Below are 19,809 nucleotides of genomic sequence, written 5' to 3'. Positions count from 1 at the left end.
CTTCACACACTTCATTTAATTCCTCAGATGGGGGAAAAACTACTGGTAGTTTTTTCTCTCCAAACATAATACCCTTTTTTGTGGTTCCTGGGGTAACATCAGAAATGTGCAACACATTTTTCATTGCCTCAATCATGTAACGTGTGGCCCTATTGGAAGTTACATTAGTCTCATCGTCGTCGACACTGGAGTCAGTATCCGTGTCGACATCTGTGTCTGCCATCTGAGGTAGCGGGCGTTTTAGAGCCCCTGATGGCTTTTGAGACGCCTGGGCAGGCACAGGCTGAGAAGCCGGCTGTCCCATATTTGGTATGTCGTCAAACCTTTTATGTAAGGAGTTGACACTTTCACGTAATTCCTTCCACAAGTCCATCCACTCAGGTGTCGGCCCCGCAGGGGGTGACATCACATTTATCGGCATCTGCTCCGCCTCCACATAAGCCTCCTCATCAAACATGTCGACACAGCCGTACCGACACACCGCACACACACAGGGAATGCTCTGACAGAGGACAGGACCCCACAAAGCCCTTTGGGGAGACAGAGAGAGAGTATGCCAGCACACACCAGAGCGCTATATAACACAGGGATAAACACTATAACTGAGTGATTTTCCCTTATAGCTGCTTATATATATACTGCTGCGCCTAAATTTAGTGCCCCCCCTCTCTTTTTTACCCTTTGTAGTCTTGAAAACTGCAGGGGAGAGCCTGGGAGCGATCCTTCCAGCGGAGCTGTGAGGGAAAAATGGCGCCAGTGTGCTGAGGGAGATAGCCCCGCCCCTTTTTCGGCTGACTTTCTCCCGCTTTTTTATGGATCTCTGGCAGGGGTATTTTGTCACATATATAGCCTCTAGGACTATATATTGTGATTTTTTTGCCAGCCAAGGTGTTAATATTACTGCTCAGGGCACCCCCCCCCCCAGCGCCCTGCACCCATCAGTGACCGGAGTGTGAGGTGTGCATGAGGAGCAATGGCGCACAGCTGCAGTGCTGTGCGCTACATTGTTGAAGACCGAAGTCTTCTGCCGCCGATTTTCAGGACCATCTTCATGCTTCTGGCTCTGTAAGGGGGACAGCGGCGCGGCTCCGGGACCGGACGATCGAGGTCGGGCCCTGTGTTCGATCCCTCTGGAGCTAATGGTGTCCAGTAGCCTAAGAAGCCCAAGCTAGCTGCAAGCAGGTAGGTTCGCTTCTTCTCCCCTTAGTCCCTCGTAGCAGTGAGTCTGTTGCCAGCAGATCTCACTGAAAATAAAAAACCTAAAATATACTTTCTTTTCTAGGAGCTCAGGAGAGCCCCTAGTGTGCATCCAGCTCAGCCGGGCACAAGATTCTAACTGAGGTCTGGAGGAGGGTCATAAAGGGAGGAGCCAGTGCACACCAGGTAGTCCTAAAGCTTTCTTTAGTTGTGCCCAGTCTCCTGCGGAGCCGCTATTCCCCATGGTCCTTACGGAGTCCCAGCATCCACTTAGGACGTCAGAGAAAGTAGTTTCCACGTGATTTAGAAATTGTGGCTATTTAACAGGAGCTTAATGAAAGATATTTCTCTTGTACTTCTCCAGGAACAAGAACAGATATACGTTTGTCATTAAAATCATGTCAGGAAATTGAATGATGATATTAGGCTGTCCCAGACATGACTCTTCCCAATTAAATCCTCCTCTTTGCAGTGAAGGAGATATGTGTACTGGGCATGCATAAACTAAAGTCTGCCAATAAGATCCCTCTGCAGCAAAAACAAATACAAGAGTGTACCCAATAGGTTACAATGGATAACGTTACATGAAGATATCGTTAGCCAATGGGGCCCAGCAGCTCTAATGCAAAGACATTTGGAGCTTGATAAATAACCCAGACTGCATCTCCATTGCAAATACTGGGGACTGCAGTATCATGCATTGCTTAACTTGGACATTTAAGGTGTGTACACATGGTGAGATTTATCTGTCCAATCTGTCTGGTGAGATCAAAAATCTGGCAATGGATGAGAGCAAATGACAATCAACCATTTTCTCCCAAACACTGGAAAATGGATTAAAACTATTGATTTAACACATTTTTCCAAACAAACTGATTTAACCTATTTGTTTGAACAACCATTGTCTATTTTCCAGTGGTTGGGAGCAAATGGTCTATTGTCATTTGCTCTCATCCATTACCAGATTTTTGTTCTCACCAGACAGATTGGACAGATAAATCTCACCATCTATACACACCTTTATTCAGCCTTTGGTAAATTGCAGGTACTGCATACTTAAATCAAACTGCTTTTTAAGCATTATTAAAAGAGCCAATAACATTAATAAATAGGCTCCACTAAAGATCATGTGAGCATTCCAAGTATAGTATGCAGCTGAAAATAACGGCCCCAATAGATAGAAAAAATTGATGACAATTACCAGTAATCTTATTGTAAACAGTAGTTCTTTTCTCGGATGGTATCAGGATGTTAGGTCGAGAGTGTCTCTAGGTCAACAGGTACAAAAGGCTGACATGCATTAAGGTCGACAGGACAAAGGTCAATACACAAATGGTCGACCCAGATTTTACTTAAATGTTTTTTTACTGTATATGTTTTCCCAATTTTTGCTTAATGTACTATCCATGTGGCCTATGATTGGGAATAGTAAGCTGTGGCGAGCGCTTCGGTAGAGGAGCTCACCACCTTGCCTGAAGCGTAGCAAGCAAAGCAAGCCCACAGGAGTGCACGTTTCCACTGACTGAGGTCCCATATGATACAAACGTACAAGATGACACCCAAAAAACTTTTAAAAAGGCGTGTTTACCATTTCTGTGTTGACCTTTTGAACCTGTTGTACCTGTTGACCTTACATTTTACATGTCAACCTTTTGTATCTGTCGACCATAAGGGGTTGTCTTAATGACTGTCTACCTAGACACTGCAGATCTTTTATATCACAAACTTTTTGGAATCTCTTGAACAAATCTTTATTTTGATTTTGAAGTTCCAAACCATATATATTTTGATTTATGCCCCTTACTCTCATAGGTTATATACCAGTGTACCTGATAGGGCCCAGCTCATGTAATACACTTTCACCATATTTGTCATAAGGAGCCAAAGAAAAGTAGAGCTCAAGGCTGAAAAGATCAAGGCTGAAAATCTCTAAGATTATGGTCTTTACTTACATCAGGCCATAATACAGTTCATGATAACAATACGTTTCTAATGTACATTACAGTGGTTCACAAACTGTGTGGCGTGTCACCCTGGGGTGCCTTGGGACACTTACTAGGATGCCTTGGGTTGGTGGTCCACACAATTGACCCTAAGTATGACATATAAACACAATTTACGTCATTTAATATTTATTTCAGAATTTATCAATAAGAAACTTCTGGCCTAGGGGTGCTGTGAAAAATATTCTGTTACTCTGGGGCGCCAACAGTCTGGGAACCACTGATATAATATCATGAAATCTATTGGTTTTATCATTACTGTATAAATACATGCATCTGATTAAAAAAGAAAAGAAAAAGCTCACTGGTAGGAGTTAAGCTAAACTGACAGCAGTTTAAAGGTATACTGTACAAGATATGTCAAAAGAGATAAAATGACCAATAAAGATAAAAACGTATAAACATAAAGTAAATATTATTTATAAATTGGTAATTCTTGCACATCAAAACATAATCAGACTATCCAGAGTAACAGCAGCCAATGATTATCCACAAAGCACAGCAGATATTGTAATATAGTAAGAAAAAGAGGTTTGGTTCTTGATTTAAATCCATCACTCTCATCTTATAAATGCTCTCAAAGGTGCTGCAACTACTCCCCTGCCCATGAGCCAGCAATGGCTTGTTTACTGTATTTCCCCATTGCTCCCGGTATTCAACGATAAGCTGAAAACAATCTTTCTTCACTAACTTATTATCACTGAAACCCCTTCTGTTTCAATGGCACTTCATGATAATCAGTTTCTCATTTCTTCCTCATGTGTAATGTACGATAATAATGTATTCTTGTCCTGGAGTAATTTATTTATCTCCACATGAATGCAATAAAGACAGCCAAGCAGACCGTATTTCTGTCTGACTGACAGTTCTATGCATGATTATAAAATAACATTTATTATATTCCTATTCCAGCTCCCAGGATCCAGATATTGCATTGCTCGTTTGAAGCAGGGATGAAAAGCAGCTTATGCAGTTTAAAAACAGAAAGATACAAAATTAAATCTTAACCATTGTTTTCAGACACTTAAAATTATTACTGCTACATAACAGTATGTGAGCCAATTCTGAAGACATACAGTATCAATATAGTTTGTAATTTCTCTAAAATATACTTTACTTCTGAACATATTCACCCGTCCACCCTTTATATTCTGATGTGGAAATCTACAGTCTGGGGCAGATCAGGGCTGGTTCTAGACCTTGTGGTGCCCAGGGCAAAAGTTTCCTTTGGCACTCCCCACCCTTCCCCATCCACCCCCCCCCCCCCAACCCCCCCCCCCCCCCCAAAGAAAAAAAAAACTGGTAAAAAAAGGTTTGCGTGCATCTTAGGCGCGCGGCAAAAATAGGAGTGTAGCATCACAGGGAAGGTTCTTGGTCAGTTATACCCCCTGTAGTTGTGCCCCCAGTAGGTTTGCCACCTGTAGTTTTGCCCCCTGTAGCTGTGCCCTCAGTAGTTGTGCCTCTGTAGTTTTGCCCCCTGATGCTGTGCCCTCAGTAGTTGTGCCCCTGTTGCTGTGCCCTCAGTAGTTGTGCCCCTGTTGCTGTGCCCTCAGTAGTTGTGCCCCTGTAGTTTTGCCCCCTGTTGCTGTGCCCTCACTAGTTGTGCCCCTGTTGCTGTGCCCTCAGTAGATGTGCCCCTGTAGTTTTGCTCCCTGTTGCTGTGCCCTCAGTAGTTGTGCCCCTGTAGTTTTGCCCTCTGTCGCTGTGCCCCTGTAGTTTTGCCCCCTGTTGCTGTGCCCCTAGTAGCGGCGCTTTAATAATAAAATACTCACCAGCCCCGCTCCTGCTTCTCCACCACTGCTGCTGTCCTCCGTCTCCGGCCGCCTCTCCTCGGATCTATGGGAGAGACGTCACACTGCACAGACACTAGAGGTCAAATATGACCTCTAGCGTCTGCTCCCACAATGCCGTGCGGTGCGCGATGACGTCAGGCACACTGCACGGCATCAGCAGTAGCAGGCGGCTCTTGCCACGGCAGTGGCAGCGGCGCCCTCGGGACAGCAGAGCCCCGAGCTAAAAGCCTGCTTGCCCGTGGCAAGAGCCACTACTGGGGCAGATATATTATTCATGTGGTAAATGATCTTTAACTGCATGGCCCTGCACAGCCCACTATTGAATCAAAGCAGGTCCAATTACTGACACAATGGACCCATTCTGATAAAGAGTGATAAAACTCGTTGCGTATGATAAATAAGGCTCCAGCCGATCAGCTCCCAACTGCCATTTTTCAAACACATGACAGGAGCTGAACACATGACCGTTAGGAGCTGAACACATGACAGTTGATCATACGTTACAAGTTTTATCATCCACTCACGTTTGATCACTCGTTGATAAATGAGCCCCAATAAACTGTATGATAAAGCATTTGCCGAACAGGGAGAGTGATAGCTCACCTCTCTGGCAAAAAGCACTCTGCCTCTTTTAGAATCTGTGACCTGTGCTTGCAGTGAATGTATTTATTATTTATTAACAGTTTTGTATATAGCGCAGATAATTCCATTGCGCTGTACAAATGGAAACAACAGTAATAAAACAAAACTGTTTAATAACAGTCATAGGGGTCAATTCTATTCGGCAACTTAAGAATAGCGCCGGGAATTAGCTCCCGACGCTATTCAATTCAGCTCCAGTTAAGTCGGCGATGTCCCGTTCTCGCCGACTTAACAGGTAGTTTTGTCGGGAGAACGGGCAATCTCCGACTTAACTCCCCGGCGCGAGGCTGATTCCCGACAGAATCAGCCTCGCGCCGGGCCGCGAGGCAGCACTTTTGTCGGGTTTCTTCTCTCATCCCCCGGGGATGAGAGAAGAATTCCCGACAATTGCGGCTCACTAGCAGCTGAATTGAATAGCGTCGGGAGCTAATTCCCGGCGCTATTCTTAAGTTGCCGAATAGAATTGACCCCATAGAGGTAGGAAGACCCTACTCGCAAGCTTCCAATCTATAGAATTGAATCTGCGCATGCAGCATCCACATCTGACAGCGTAAAAATAAAAAAACTTAATTATTTTTTTGTATGCACAATCCCTGGCTGCATACTCTGACAGCCAGGGATAGTGCTATGTGTGCAGCAGCGACAGCTGGAACTGTAGAAATCCATAGCTGAACACGTCAGAACGATGAGTGCCACTGACCAATCAAAACTTTCAATTCCCAATTGGTGTCCCATCTAGGTATAGCGGCGCCGATAATGACAGGGGCATCATTCTGATTACTGCCCTGCATTTATACATGCAGGGAAGTGGTAACTGCAGCACAAGATGTGCGCAGTTACTGGAAATACATGTACCAAATGTTCATACATCTCCCTTCCGATGACTGACGCAAGTCAGACAAAACTGTACAAATGTCTTTACCCTTTGACAAATTAACAAACTTTATAAACTGAGAATTTGATACCATGATATCAACACTATTGCAATTATCTTTCGCCTATAATGCACCAACATAGTCCACAGTGCTATATATTCAGAGGATATTGGCATAAATTAAATACATTACGTACAATGACCTAAAAAAGAAGGTAAAAATGGAACATGCCAAAGGAGCTTGGTGTGAAGAACACAAAAGGAAGCAGAGTAAAAACTGCAGCTGGTGGAGTTGCCTCTTGGCACCTGTTCTTAGTAACTGCAGGGTCACACCGACCCTGTGCACAGGGGACAGTAGTCACAGTATCTCACAGACATGTAGTACAGGATGCATGAGGAGGAGATGCAGGGGCAGCTGCGCACTGAGTGACACAGAGCAGGTGACGAGGAGGAAGGACTTGTCTGGAGCTCCCTGTACACTTCCTGCCCTATGTGTTTACATTTCCTGAATGGCACACATGGATGGTCGCTATGTGCCATACATATGTGTGATGTGGGGGGAAGGGGAAATTGGTGCTACTATTCCTGCTGCCAGTACATGAGGAGATCCTGCCGCTCTTATATGTGAGCAACACTGCCGGCACGCAGACTGTGTGTGGTGCTCCCTCTATGTGTGTGGGGGCCCCAGTTTCTCCCCCTTAATCCGGCCCTGGTTGTAAATCTATTCAGACCTCTTCAACATGGCTACTGAATAGAGTAGCACTCCTCCTAACTCCTAGCTCCTGGATTCAGGTAACAATATTCAAGAGGACTCTGATATATTGATGGGGACAAGTAACTATGAGTCTAGGTTGTCCAAAACTGGACAATCACTTTAACCAGTTTTATCATTTTTCATGTTGAGCCCAGCATTACACAGACAAAGATGACAGACAATTACCATCTCCTGGTAAGCACCGCTCGCAATTTACATTTTCTAAACTAAATCATCATAGTATGCGAGGAATTCAATTAGTGAATTACCTTGGCTAATTGATCCAGGGGGAAGGGGGGGGGGGTAATTCAATTGATGCCAATAGTCAGCATTATTGGGGATTTTGTTTGACTTGCTCTGAGGCAGGAGAAACAAAATCCTCAATAACTGCCATTATTTCGCGATCACGAAAACACATGGATCCGGGAACTTATCCCAGAGCCTGTGCTTTTCACGTGGACACGGGTACATTTTTTCTGTGATAAAAACGGGCATTAATTGATTGCCCCCCCCCCAAAAAAAAAAAACAGGCAAATTTATTATTTTATTTCTTCCCTAAGGAGCTAAAAAACCACATACCAGTGAACAAACATTTCCATCGGCAAATATGGCACAGGCTATAACTGGTCATGCACAATCACACTTGCAAATCGAAAAGAAAAAACGAAAAGAGAGCTTTTAAATTCTAAAGCGTTCAATGGCAAAAGTTGTGATAGTGAGGTCAAGGTAAACTTTATATTAGAAAAGCAATGGGGGGCTTTCTACCTGCTGTCTGGCTCTGAGTTTCTAGGAGAACAGTTACAGCTGTGGAAACAGAATAAAATCTCTAAAATTAATAAATAAATAAATACACTTTCCCTCAGTAGCACAATAGAAATGATCACAAGACCATGTTGCCTGGACAAATTTCATTACTTACAGGCCCTCATTCTGACCTGATCGCACGCTGCAACTTTTTGCTGCCCGTGCGATCAGGTAGACGCCGCCTATGGGGGAGTGGATTTTTGCATAGCAAGGCTGCGTTCGCTTGTGCAGCCGAGCTATGCAAAAGAGTTTTGTGCAGTTGAGGAGTAGGTCTGGACTTAATTACCTGTTGTAATCACTTCAGCGTCTCAGGTCCCGGAACTGACGTCAGACATCTGCCCACCAAACGCCTCGACACGCCTAAGTTTGGATCTCCACTCCCTGAAAACGGTCAGTTGACGCCCCGGAACGCCTTCCTCCTGTCAATCGCGGTGCGATCGCGGCAGCGATCGTTTTCTTCTTTAATTCAGTCGCTGCCCGGCGTTCCCCCATCGCCGGGCAGCGGTGCACCTGCTCATTGGACCCGCTGCGCATGTGCATTCCAGACCCGTTCGCACAGCTGCAAAAAAAAGCGTGCGATCGGGTCGGAATGACCCCCTCAGTTGGCATTATTGTGCTACAAGAGAGCAGGTTATTTGTAGAAAATGATTATGTTATTTAAACAGAAATAAAATAATATATAAGAGACGGGGTGATCACTCCAGTTTGTCCTTCAGGCTCTTGTGCCTTCCACACCACTGAGCAATCACGGTTCCGATACAGTCTACATACAAGAGTGAAATGTCACAAGTGCACAAGCTGAGTGCAGCCACCATGTGTGTGATGCTAGGTCAGCCTGAATCCCTGAGAACAGGTCCTAACACAGGTATATTAACAAAAGCAACCATGTATGGAACATTTTTCTGTTGTATGTAATGCAGAATATATGAGGTTACTGTAAACTGCCACGATTCCATAATTTTGTATATAGTACTAGATTAAAAACACTAAACACTATACATTAAATGTTTGTTGTAACATCATGTCAAGCTATTAAAAACAGTCATTTACACACAGCTGATATACAGTATACACAAATACAGCACAGCAGAGGAACTAATGAAAATGAATGGACAAAATGGACAATATTTCTAAAAACTTTGAATATTTGTCCCATGCACATGTTGTACTCCAGCTTTGGTTGCATCAGAGCCGGCCCTAGCCATAGGCTCCCAACATTAATATTGTATTTACTATCAATAGCACAGTTTTGTATAACGTTTGCAGTTATACTTATTAGATGTATGGAAGGCTGATATAGCTGGAGGCTGTTTATAGTCAGTGTGAAGAATTCTAAGTGTGAGAATTATAAGTGTGCTTAAAATTTTATATCTACGAAGGACTTACACTGGACTTGGAGAAACATCTTACCGCTACAAGAACAGATGAACTGCTTTACAACTTTAAACACATTTATGTTCAGTTCCAACACCCTGTAATCTGCAATCCTCACTCTGCCTGTGGACACTATACAACCAATCTGTGTTCACAAACATCTGTAATACCATGATTTGAATGCAATTGCCAGGGCTGGAAACATAACTCTTGGGGCCCCATAGAGTGATATCTCTGGGGCCCCCTCAGATGATATATATATATATATATATATATATATATATCAAACAAATACTCTCCCTCTGCGCTAATTAGTCAAGATTGTCACCTTAAATAAAGCACGGAAGATTTGGAAGGCAGCCTAATTCAGCTAAGTCCCCTGTTAGAAGGAACTAGGAATAGGGATATACAACAATAGAAGAATTGGCGCCAAGGGGTCGTATCAATCAACACCCAATTTTCAACCCTTAAATGGTTAACAATGTTTAAAACAAGGTAATAACATGTACCATCATAAAAAGTTTATTAAAAACATAACAACTTCAAAGTCAAAATTGATACAATGGAGATGTGTTATTCCACACTTTAATAAGTATGACTCTTAGCGTTGAATACAATTGTAGGTGATTCACAACAGTCTCCTCCTTCTCCTTATAGTTGGTTCGGAGATAACATCACAACACAAATAATAGATAATGGCAATTGCAAATACCTGTGTTTGAAATGTTGGTCAATGAGACATAGTTGATAAAAGTATACTGGATTGGTGTCTGCATAATCAAACACAGTATGATTTATCAACTTTCATCAGCTAAAAATTTGCCTCACTGGTAACCTGTGTTAATTAGCCATAGTTTATATACATGCAGATCCAGTCTGAATTGCGTTGTTTTTTTCCCCCTTTTTCCCCTACCCTCATATCCTCTCATTTTTAACACAATCTACCTAAAAATGCAATTTGTGCAACCATCTAAACTTTTTACTTGAAACTAAATAACTGCCATTGAACGCTTACATCGATCACCTACATTTCTGCAATTCTACTGCTCTGTCTCTCATTCAGTCACCGCTCCTATTTTCAATTTTCCATCCCAATTAACCTCTTCCTCCCTATATTCAGGCTGACAACACCACCCTAATCCTTTCTCCTGCACCCTGGTACCACCTCTATCCTTCTCTCCTAGGGCCTAATTCAGACCTAATCATAGATGTGCTAAATTTAGCACATCTACGATCAGTCACACAGACATGCGGGGGGATGTCCAGCACAGGGCTAGTTCGCCCCGCATGTCAGGCCCGACCCCACCGCACAAGTACAAAAGCATGTTTTGTGCTTTAGGAGTAGCTCCCTGCCAGTGCAGCTCCTGCGCGCTGGCAGGAGCTACTCATTGCTGTGAGGGTCGCAGCGGCTGCGTGTGACATTCCGCAGCCGCCGCGGCCCGCCCCCCCCCCCCCCAACGATCCGTGCACGCCTGCATTGCCTGGACCGCGCCGCCGGCCCGACCCCTCCCTCCCAGTGACCGTCTCTGCCTTTGCCGTCGGCTGTCTGGCATGCGCTGGCACACTGCGGCGCCAGCGCATGCACAGTTCAGACCTGACCAGCTGCTGTGCAAAAACTCAGAGCAGCGATCAGATCTGAATTAGGCCCCTAGTCTCCTAAATCTCCTCCTCTCCTTTGTCTCCCATACTCCCCTTTGCTTACCTTCGCCTCCTCTCCTGTTACCCCACTGTCATTCACTTCTGAACAACCACCGGCCCTGTTACCCCACCACTCAGCCCTGCTACCTCCTCTCCCTGTCCCTTCACTTCACCTTTATCAGTATTACACTGTACTCCCTAAATGCCCAACTCCTATGGGTGTCCACGACATCCATAAAAGGAGAATATAACCTGTGGCGAGTGCAGCGAGTCACCGTGTCCACAGCGTGGCGTGTGCAGCAAGTGATCACCCTGCTGCCAGCACACCGGTGGACGGGATCCCGATGTCGGTATACTGGCGGCCGGGATCCCAGCTGCTGGTTTTTCATACCGATCCCCATACTGTATGTTGAGTTTTGCTAGTTAAATAAATAACCAACAAACACTATATCTATAAAAACAACATTGAGCCAGACAAATTACTTTAAACTTGTCATCTGTCCCAGTCCAAGACCTACAAGGGCATAATACTGTCCCAATCTGTTAAGATACAACACACAGCATTACCTTAATGCCATTTTTCAAAGTGCACTATCACAAACTTTGATTAAATGTCTTTGCCTATAATGCAGCCCAGCATCTTACACAAAGGCAAATGAAGGACGTGATAGCAGCTTTGTGATAAGATACAAGGCAATATTCTGATGGCCAAGGTTAATAAGACCGTTCTAAAAGAAATGGAAGCCTGGGAGTGGAGTTGTTGGAGTTTGTTTTTTAACTGCTTTATGACAGCCGGCAGTACACAGTGGCTCTTGGACAACCTATGATAAAATGACTGGTGACAGAAAATTTACTAGGCCTCAACAAAAAGATGCAAACCTATCAGAAAGTCGCTAAATTGATTGTGAGGTAGCAGTCGAAAGAGCAGGTAATGCATTTAGCTGAGAGGTGCACAAAATAAAAAATGAATAAATAAAGCAGACACGATTCATTAGATTTTCTTGAAGCCGGAGTTTTGCTGCTGTATAAAACATTCCTGGATAATTATCGGCACTGAAAGAAGAAACAATGACATTTGCTCTTGCATTTAGAATGTTCTCTTGGCACCTAGCGGAGTTTAAATTAAATTGTCAAAAAATTACTCTGAGTGATATTTAATATGAAGTAAAACATGCATTTCTCACTTTTAAAAGACTCAACACTTACGCAAATGAATGTTAAATCAGGGTACAAATTGCAAAGCCAGGAGCATTTACAAAACATTAGTAACTGTAAGTTATACAAGTTACTGAGGCTGATGCAGAGATGAATATTCATTTGTTGGCAGTGCGTTTTTTTTCCCATTGCGTAAATACCGGAAGGAAGCAAAAGCAAGCACGGGCGATGCAGGGTAGTATGCATTGCACCTTGCATATGGGTGAATATTAGAGATGAGCGGGTTCGGTTTTACTCGGATTTACTCAGTTCTCAAAACGGCATCTTCTTGGGTCACGGATGTCACGTGTTTTGGATAGCCAATAGAAAAAAGTCAGAATAAAACCAAACTGGCGTTAATTCTGGCGTTACATCCGAACCCGCTCATCTCTAGTGAATATACGCATTTGTTTCTGTGCACGCAATAAATGTAATACAAAGTACATTCAAATTAAACTGTGATGTACAGTATACACTATTTTAAGACACAACTGTTCTATCAGGTTAGTCCACAGTCATATAGCCATAAACAGAATACTGTCTTGTCAGACTGAAATTCTAGCATGCCAACACGTTTGTTTTCCATGTGCTTTCGTTCTATATGTAAGGGTTGGGTATGCGTGACTAGCAGAGGCGGATTTACCGCTAGGCAACCTAAGCGGTTGCCTAGGGCCCGACAGGTCCCAAGGGGCCTGTAAATCCCTCCCGCGGTATCCCACGGAGATCCGCTGCTCAGTCGCAGAGGGCGCTCTGGCCACGATAGAGCCGGCAGTGCTGTATCACTGCTGCCTGCAGAATCCTTGTGTGTTCGTGCATATGTAATGAGCGGCAGAACATCATGCCGCTCATTACAATATGTACAAACTGTTCTGGAGCACAGGGCCAGATTATAGGCGGGGCCCCCACAACCAGGGGGACCTCACAAAGCCACCTCAAAAACTATATTAACGGGGGCAGGACAGCATTTTGTTGTCTGTGCTCCAGCCTCATGCTCTCCTGACAGTCCCCGCCCCCTCCCCAGCAGCTGCTGTGGCGGCCAGTCAAGGAATCTAGAGGACAGGCCCATAGCACACCGCAACTCCCGGCGCTCTCAGGCTGCTGGAGTGGGGAATTGGCGCTGTTGGCTATAAGATGGGTGTCCATGTACTGTTCCAAACCCCCTTCTCTCTGATCCCTACCCCAAACCCCCTTCTCTGTGATCCCTGGTCATATTACCAATTTCATTGTAGGCAGCTACTGGTATCATACATACAAACAAAGATACCAGCGCTAATCCAAAACATATGTGTTCCTTTATTATAAACAATTTAAAAACAATTTATACATATAAATACCATAATCCTCGGTACCTGATTACTCCTGCAAGCATAAAATATTCCACATGAGTAGTACTATGCAGTCTAGAAGAGAATTAGTGATAATTTGGACCATAAATAGTTAATCATATCATATGAGTGTGATCACTCTAGCCTGACAGTCTCTTCCAGCAATGATGAAACGGCTTAGTATAAATCAGTCAATTAATAGCAGCTGTAGGTAATTGTAACAATTCCCACTAAGACAAATTTAATAGTGGGTTCCGTATTTCAAATTGAGTGATGATAGTTCAGTGCTTGTAAATCAAGCTATCACAAAACCGTGTAAATGTCCGTGTAGCTACTGCATACAACCTGCATACAACCTGCCTATATTTCTCTGAGGAAGCCGCTGAACAATCGATAGGCGGAGAAACGCGTAAGAGCTATTCACCCACCCGGTACCGGTTATCTAAGCCTGCCTCAGCTTACCTCACCTGCTCTGAATTGGACCCTTGGTTGGACACTCCGGATAAGACTCATTCAAAACGGCCATTTATGCACCAGGAGTCGGGAGATACCAACGCATCGGACCACAAAGGTTGAATTCTAACCTATAAAGGCAGGTTGTATGCAGTAGCTACACGGACATTTACACGGTTTTGTGATAGCTTGATTTACAAGCACTGAACTATCATCACTCAATTTGAAATACGGAACCCACTATTAAATTTGTCTTAGTGGGAATTGTTACAATTACCTACAGCTGCTATTAATTGACTGATTTATACTAAGCCGCTTCATCATTGCTGGAAGAGACTGTCAGGCTAGAGTGATCACACTCATATGATATGATTAACTATTTATGGTCCAAATTATCACTAATTCTCTTCTAGACTGCATAGTACTACTCATGTGGAATATTTTATGCTTGCAGGAGTAATCAGGTACCGAGGATTATGGTATTTATATGTATAAATTGTTTTTAAATTGTTTATAATAAAGGAACACATATGTTTTGGATTAGCGCTGGTATCTTTGTTTGTATGGTTTGTTCAGTTAGAGGGTAGTGTACTTTCCCTCTGTAACAGCTGCCATCTAAACCAAGAGTGTTCCTTTATGGTAATTTATGCACACACTATCTAATTAACAATTAGCGCCAAGCTGTTGTTTGTTTGTGGTATCATACATACTACATCGGCTCATACCGTGTGCTATAATGTGAATTTCGGCTCATACCGTGTGGCATAATGTGAATTTCGGCTCATACCTGGTGGTATAATGTGAATTTTGGCTCATACTTTGTGCTATAATGTGAATTTCGGCTCATACCGTGTGGTATAATGTGAATTTCGGCTCATACCGTGTGGTATAATGTGAATTTCGGCTCATGCCGTGTGGTAAAATATGTGTATTTTGGCTCATACTGTGTGGTATAATGTGAAAGGGGCACCAGTACTAAGTACTAAGGGGTCCTACTATTGTGATGCATAATGGCCCTCATTCCGTGTTGTTCACTCGCAAGCTGCTTTTAGCAGCATTGCACACGCTAAGCCGCCGCCTTCTGGGAGTGTATCTTAGCTTAGCAAAATTGCGAACGAAAGATTCTCAAAATTGCGAATAGAAATTTTTTAGCAGTTTCTGAGTAGCTCAGGACTTACTCTGCCACTGCGATCAGTTCAGTCAGTTTTGTTCCTGGTTTGACGTCACAAACACACCCAGCGTTCGCCCAGACACTCCCCGTTTCTCCAGCCACTCCCGCGTTTTCCCAGAAACGGCAGCGTTTTTTTCAAACACTCCCATAAAACGGCCAGTTTCCGCCCAGAAACACCAACTTCCTGTCAATCACATTACGATCACCAGAACGAAGAGAAAACCTCGTAATGCCGTGAGTAAAATACCAAACATCTTAGCAAATTTACTTGGCGCAGTCGCAGTGCGAACATTGCGCATGCACAATTAGCGGAAAATCGCTGCGATGCGAAGAAAATTACCGAGCGAACAACTCGGAATGACCACCAATGTGTATAAGGGTTATATGGTGTAGTAAACTACATTGAAGGACACGCTCCTTTTTGAGTGGCCACACCCCCTTTTCCAGAGTGGCATGCGCATAATTACCGCCTTCACTTCTCCATACCCCCACTTCAAAATTTCCACTTCGACCACTGTATATAATAATATAAATAAGGAATAGTATGGTGTGGCATAATGTATATAGGCTGTCAGTGCTATGGAGTACTTGTGGGATAGGGCCCCAAATTGGTGTCTTGCTTAGGGCCCCATGAGATCTAAATCCGCCTCTGGTGACCCGCAGTCGGGAGACTGCCGGTCACCACAGTTTCTATTTCCACTCTATAGGTGTCTTTTACACTCACGAGTGGGAATAGTCCCTGTTGGTCGGCATGCTGACCATCAGGCAGCGGTGCAAGTATGCGGGTACGCTCGGGTACGGAGTAGCCATAAGAATTTGGCAGCGGGTACTCCGTACCACCTGCCACACACTTTGCCATTATCACAATTATAATGTGTCACAAAGCAACAAGACCATGGTGATTGGCAGCATGACGGCTCCTCCCACTTTGTCAGGGTTACTGGGAGTGCGACAGTGGCTGTATTTTCCTGTTATAATGGAGGCATTACTATATATTGTTATTAAATTGGGGACATTACTATATATTTCTATTATACTGGAGGTATCACTATATATTTCTATTATACTGGAGGCATTACTATATATTTTTAGCCTTGCCTCCAGATAAAAAAAAAAAGGGGCTATGTCATGTGGCCACTCCGCTAGTGTCATGTAGCCACTCCCACTGGCAGCATGTGGCCACGCCCCCCACAACACATGACCATGCCCATTTTTCGGCAAGCGGTACCACTAAGAAAATATTTTTACTTGCACCACTGCCATCAGGATTGTGAGAAGGCGGGATTTAGGGGTCGGTATTGTGACTGGTAGTCTCCTGAACGCCGGTCACATGACTGCAACATGTAACTCTAATGATATACACCATAATGGGATATACTGTAATGCAGTATTATTGAATGTATATACAATATATACAGTATGTATATACAGCATTATTATATCCGTGGTACATTCTGTAAATCTATAAATATTTTTGCGCCTTTGAATGTTAGCTACATAGATATTCTAGTACCAGGTGAGGGAATAATGTTGCACAATGTCTAGCAGTCAGGACTGTTCATTAATTTAGGTGAGATGAGAGCTTTACTTCAGGTGGCACAATTCCAGAGAAGGCTGACACAAGATATTCCCATCATATCATATTCCATCTCTTTTCATTGCTTTCACCTTTGACTGCAGGTGGAACTATTAAGCAAAGTACTAGTATGAAATGATATAGACTACTTGTATATGGTACCTGTCATTCACTGGGTCATGGGCTACAGTATTGTGGCCGTGGTTGCAGGTTTTTACCCCCTACCTCTTCCTCTCACCCCACCCCACCCAATTCCTCTTGTGTCTCCCTCACTCCCTTTCCTCCCCTATCTCGTCTGTATCCCTCTCACCCCAGGGCCGGCTCCAGGCCTACTAGCACCCTGAGCGAGAAAATGTAAAAGCGCCCCCCAACCCCTATGCGCGCGGCGAAGGTGCGCTTGCTTCTGGGAAAGTAGGCGTGGCCTCCTGGGAAAGTGGGCGTGGCCTCGTAACTTCATATTATCAAACTATAAATAAATATATTTTCACACCCCCTCTATGCACACAATTAGCAGCCTTACACAGAACAGCCACAGCAGTGTTCCTTACACACAATGTCTCCAGTGTAGTGCCAGATACACATAATGTGCAGTGCCAGATAGACATGATATACCCCCAGCAGTGCCAGCTACACATGACATGCCCCGCAGCAGTGCCAGCTACACATGACATGCCCCGCAGCAGTGCCAGCTACACATGACATGCCCCGCAGCAGTGCCAGCCACACATGACATGCCCCACAGCAGTGCCAGCTACACATGACATGCCCCACAACAGTGCCAGCTACACACAATATGCCCCCCAGCAGTGCCAGCTACACATGATAGTGTTCACGGTTTAGGGCAGGGTGCTGATCACAAGGAGGGCACATTTTTAAGTTAGGAGGGCAAAATGATGTACATACTGTAATGCTTGGTGCTCCTCCACCCACATGCAGAAGCAGGGACAGTGCGCGGCGAAGGCGTGCAGCAAAAATTTAGGGGCGTTGCTTCGTGGGGATGGTGCATGACCACATAATAGTGGCAATTCGCACTACACCACATAGTAGTGCAACTAATACACATTGCACCAGGTAGAACCTCCTATACACTTTGCGCCAGGCAGAGCACGTTAGACACATTGCCTAGCCACAGACGCCTAGTAGATACACTACATGATATGCCCCCCAGCAGTGCCAGCTACACGTGACATGCCCTCCAGCAGTGCCAGCTACACGTGACATACCCCCCAGCAGTGCCAGCTACACATGACATGCCCCCCAGCAGTGCCAGATACATAAATGGCCACACAGTGCAGATATGCCCCCAGTGCCAGATACATAAATGCCCCCACAATGCCAGATACATAAATGCCCCCACAATGCCAGATACATAAGTGCCCCCATAGTGCCAGATACATAAATGACCCCACAGTGCCAGATACATAAGTGCCCCCACAGTGCCAGATACATAAGTGCCCCCACAGTGCCAGATACATAAGTGCCCCCACAGTGCCAGATACATCATTGACCCCACAGTGCCAGATACATAAGTGCCCCCACAGTGCCAGATACATCAATGACCCCACAGTGCCAGATACATAAGTGCCCCCACAGTGCCAGATACATCAATGACCCCACAGTGCCAGATACATAAATGCCCCCAGTGCCACAAAACATAAATGCCCCCACAGTGCCAGATACATAAGTGCCCCCACAGTGCCAGATACATAAATGCCCCCGTGCCACAAAACATAAAAGCCCCCACAGTGCAGATATGCCCCCACAGTGCCAGATACATAAATGCCCCCAGTGCCAGAAACATAAATGCCCCCACAGTGCAGATATGCCCCCACAGTGCCAGATACATAAATGCCCCCAGTGCAGATATGCCCCCACAGTGCCAGATACATAAATTCCCCCGTGCCACAAAACATAAATGCCCCCACAATGCAGATATGCCCCCACAGTGCCAGATACATAAATGCCCCCAGTGCCAGAAACATAAATGCCCCCACAGTGCAGATATGCCCCCACAGTGCCAGATACATAAATGCCCCCCGTGCCACAAAACATAAAAGCCCCCACAGTGCAGATATGCTCCCACAGTGCCAGATACATTAATGCCCCCAGTGCCAGAAACATAAATGCCCCCACAGTGCAGATATGCCCCCACAGTGGCAGAAACATAAATGCCCCCACAGTCAGTGGCGCACCCAGGGGGGGTTTCCGAGTACCCAGAAACCTCCCTCCACTAAAAAAAAAAAAAAGTTTTTTTTTTTTTTTTTTTTAGCTGCATGAGTATTATTAATGACTGTCTAGCATCCTCTGCAGCCTGCTGTCTTCCTGGTGGCACTTGCAAGTGCAATAAAAGTTTACTTTATTTTAATTATAGTACATATATATCCATGTGCCTACATATATACACATGTATATACATACATACATACATACATACATATAAACACACACACACACATATGATATATATATATATATACATGTGTATATATATGTGTACTGTATGTGTGTGTATATATATATATATATATATATATATATATATGCATGTTTAATTAGAGATGAGCGGGTTCGGTTTCTTTGAATCCGAACCCGCACGAACTTCACTTTTTTTTTCACGGGTCCGAGCGACTCGGATCTTCCCGCCTTGCTCGGTTAACCCGAGCGCGCCCGAACGTCATCATGACGCTGTCGGATTCTCGCGAGACTCGGATTCTATATAAGGAGCCGCGCGTCGCCGCCATTTTCACACGTGCATTGAGATTGATAGGGAGAGGACGTGGCTGGCGTCCTCTCCATTAGAATAGATTAGAAGAGAGAGAGAGAGAGAGAGATTGTGCAGACAGAGTTTACCACAGTGACCAGTGCAGTTGTTGTTAAGTTAACTTTTATTTAATATATCCGTTCTCTGCTATATCCGTTCTCTGCCTGAAAAAAACGATACACAGCAGTCACACAGTGTGACTCAGTCTGTGTGCACTCAGCTCAGCCCAGTGTGCTGCACATCAATGTAT

At 44.5% G+C, this 19,809-nt stretch overlaps 1 protein-coding gene across 2 annotated transcripts in view; it reads right to left on the bottom strand.

Annotated features, from left to right (window-relative positions):
- IL1RAPL2 (interleukin 1 receptor accessory protein like 2) overlaps positions 1 to 19,809 on the bottom strand; it is a 1,679,520-nt gene that overhangs the window by 1,431,272 nt on the left and 228,439 nt on the right. The gene's annotated exons all lie outside the window — the stretch shown is intronic.

Source organism: Pseudophryne corroboree, chromosome 8 (genome assembly GCF_028390025.1).
Source record: "Pseudophryne corroboree isolate aPseCor3 chromosome 8, aPseCor3.hap2, whole genome shotgun sequence".
Classification (NCBI taxonomy): Eukaryota; Metazoa; Chordata; class Amphibia; order Anura; family Myobatrachidae; genus Pseudophryne; species Pseudophryne corroboree.
The sequence above is the reverse complement of the archived record's forward strand: the minus strand, read 5'-3'. Positions and strand labels throughout refer to the sequence as shown.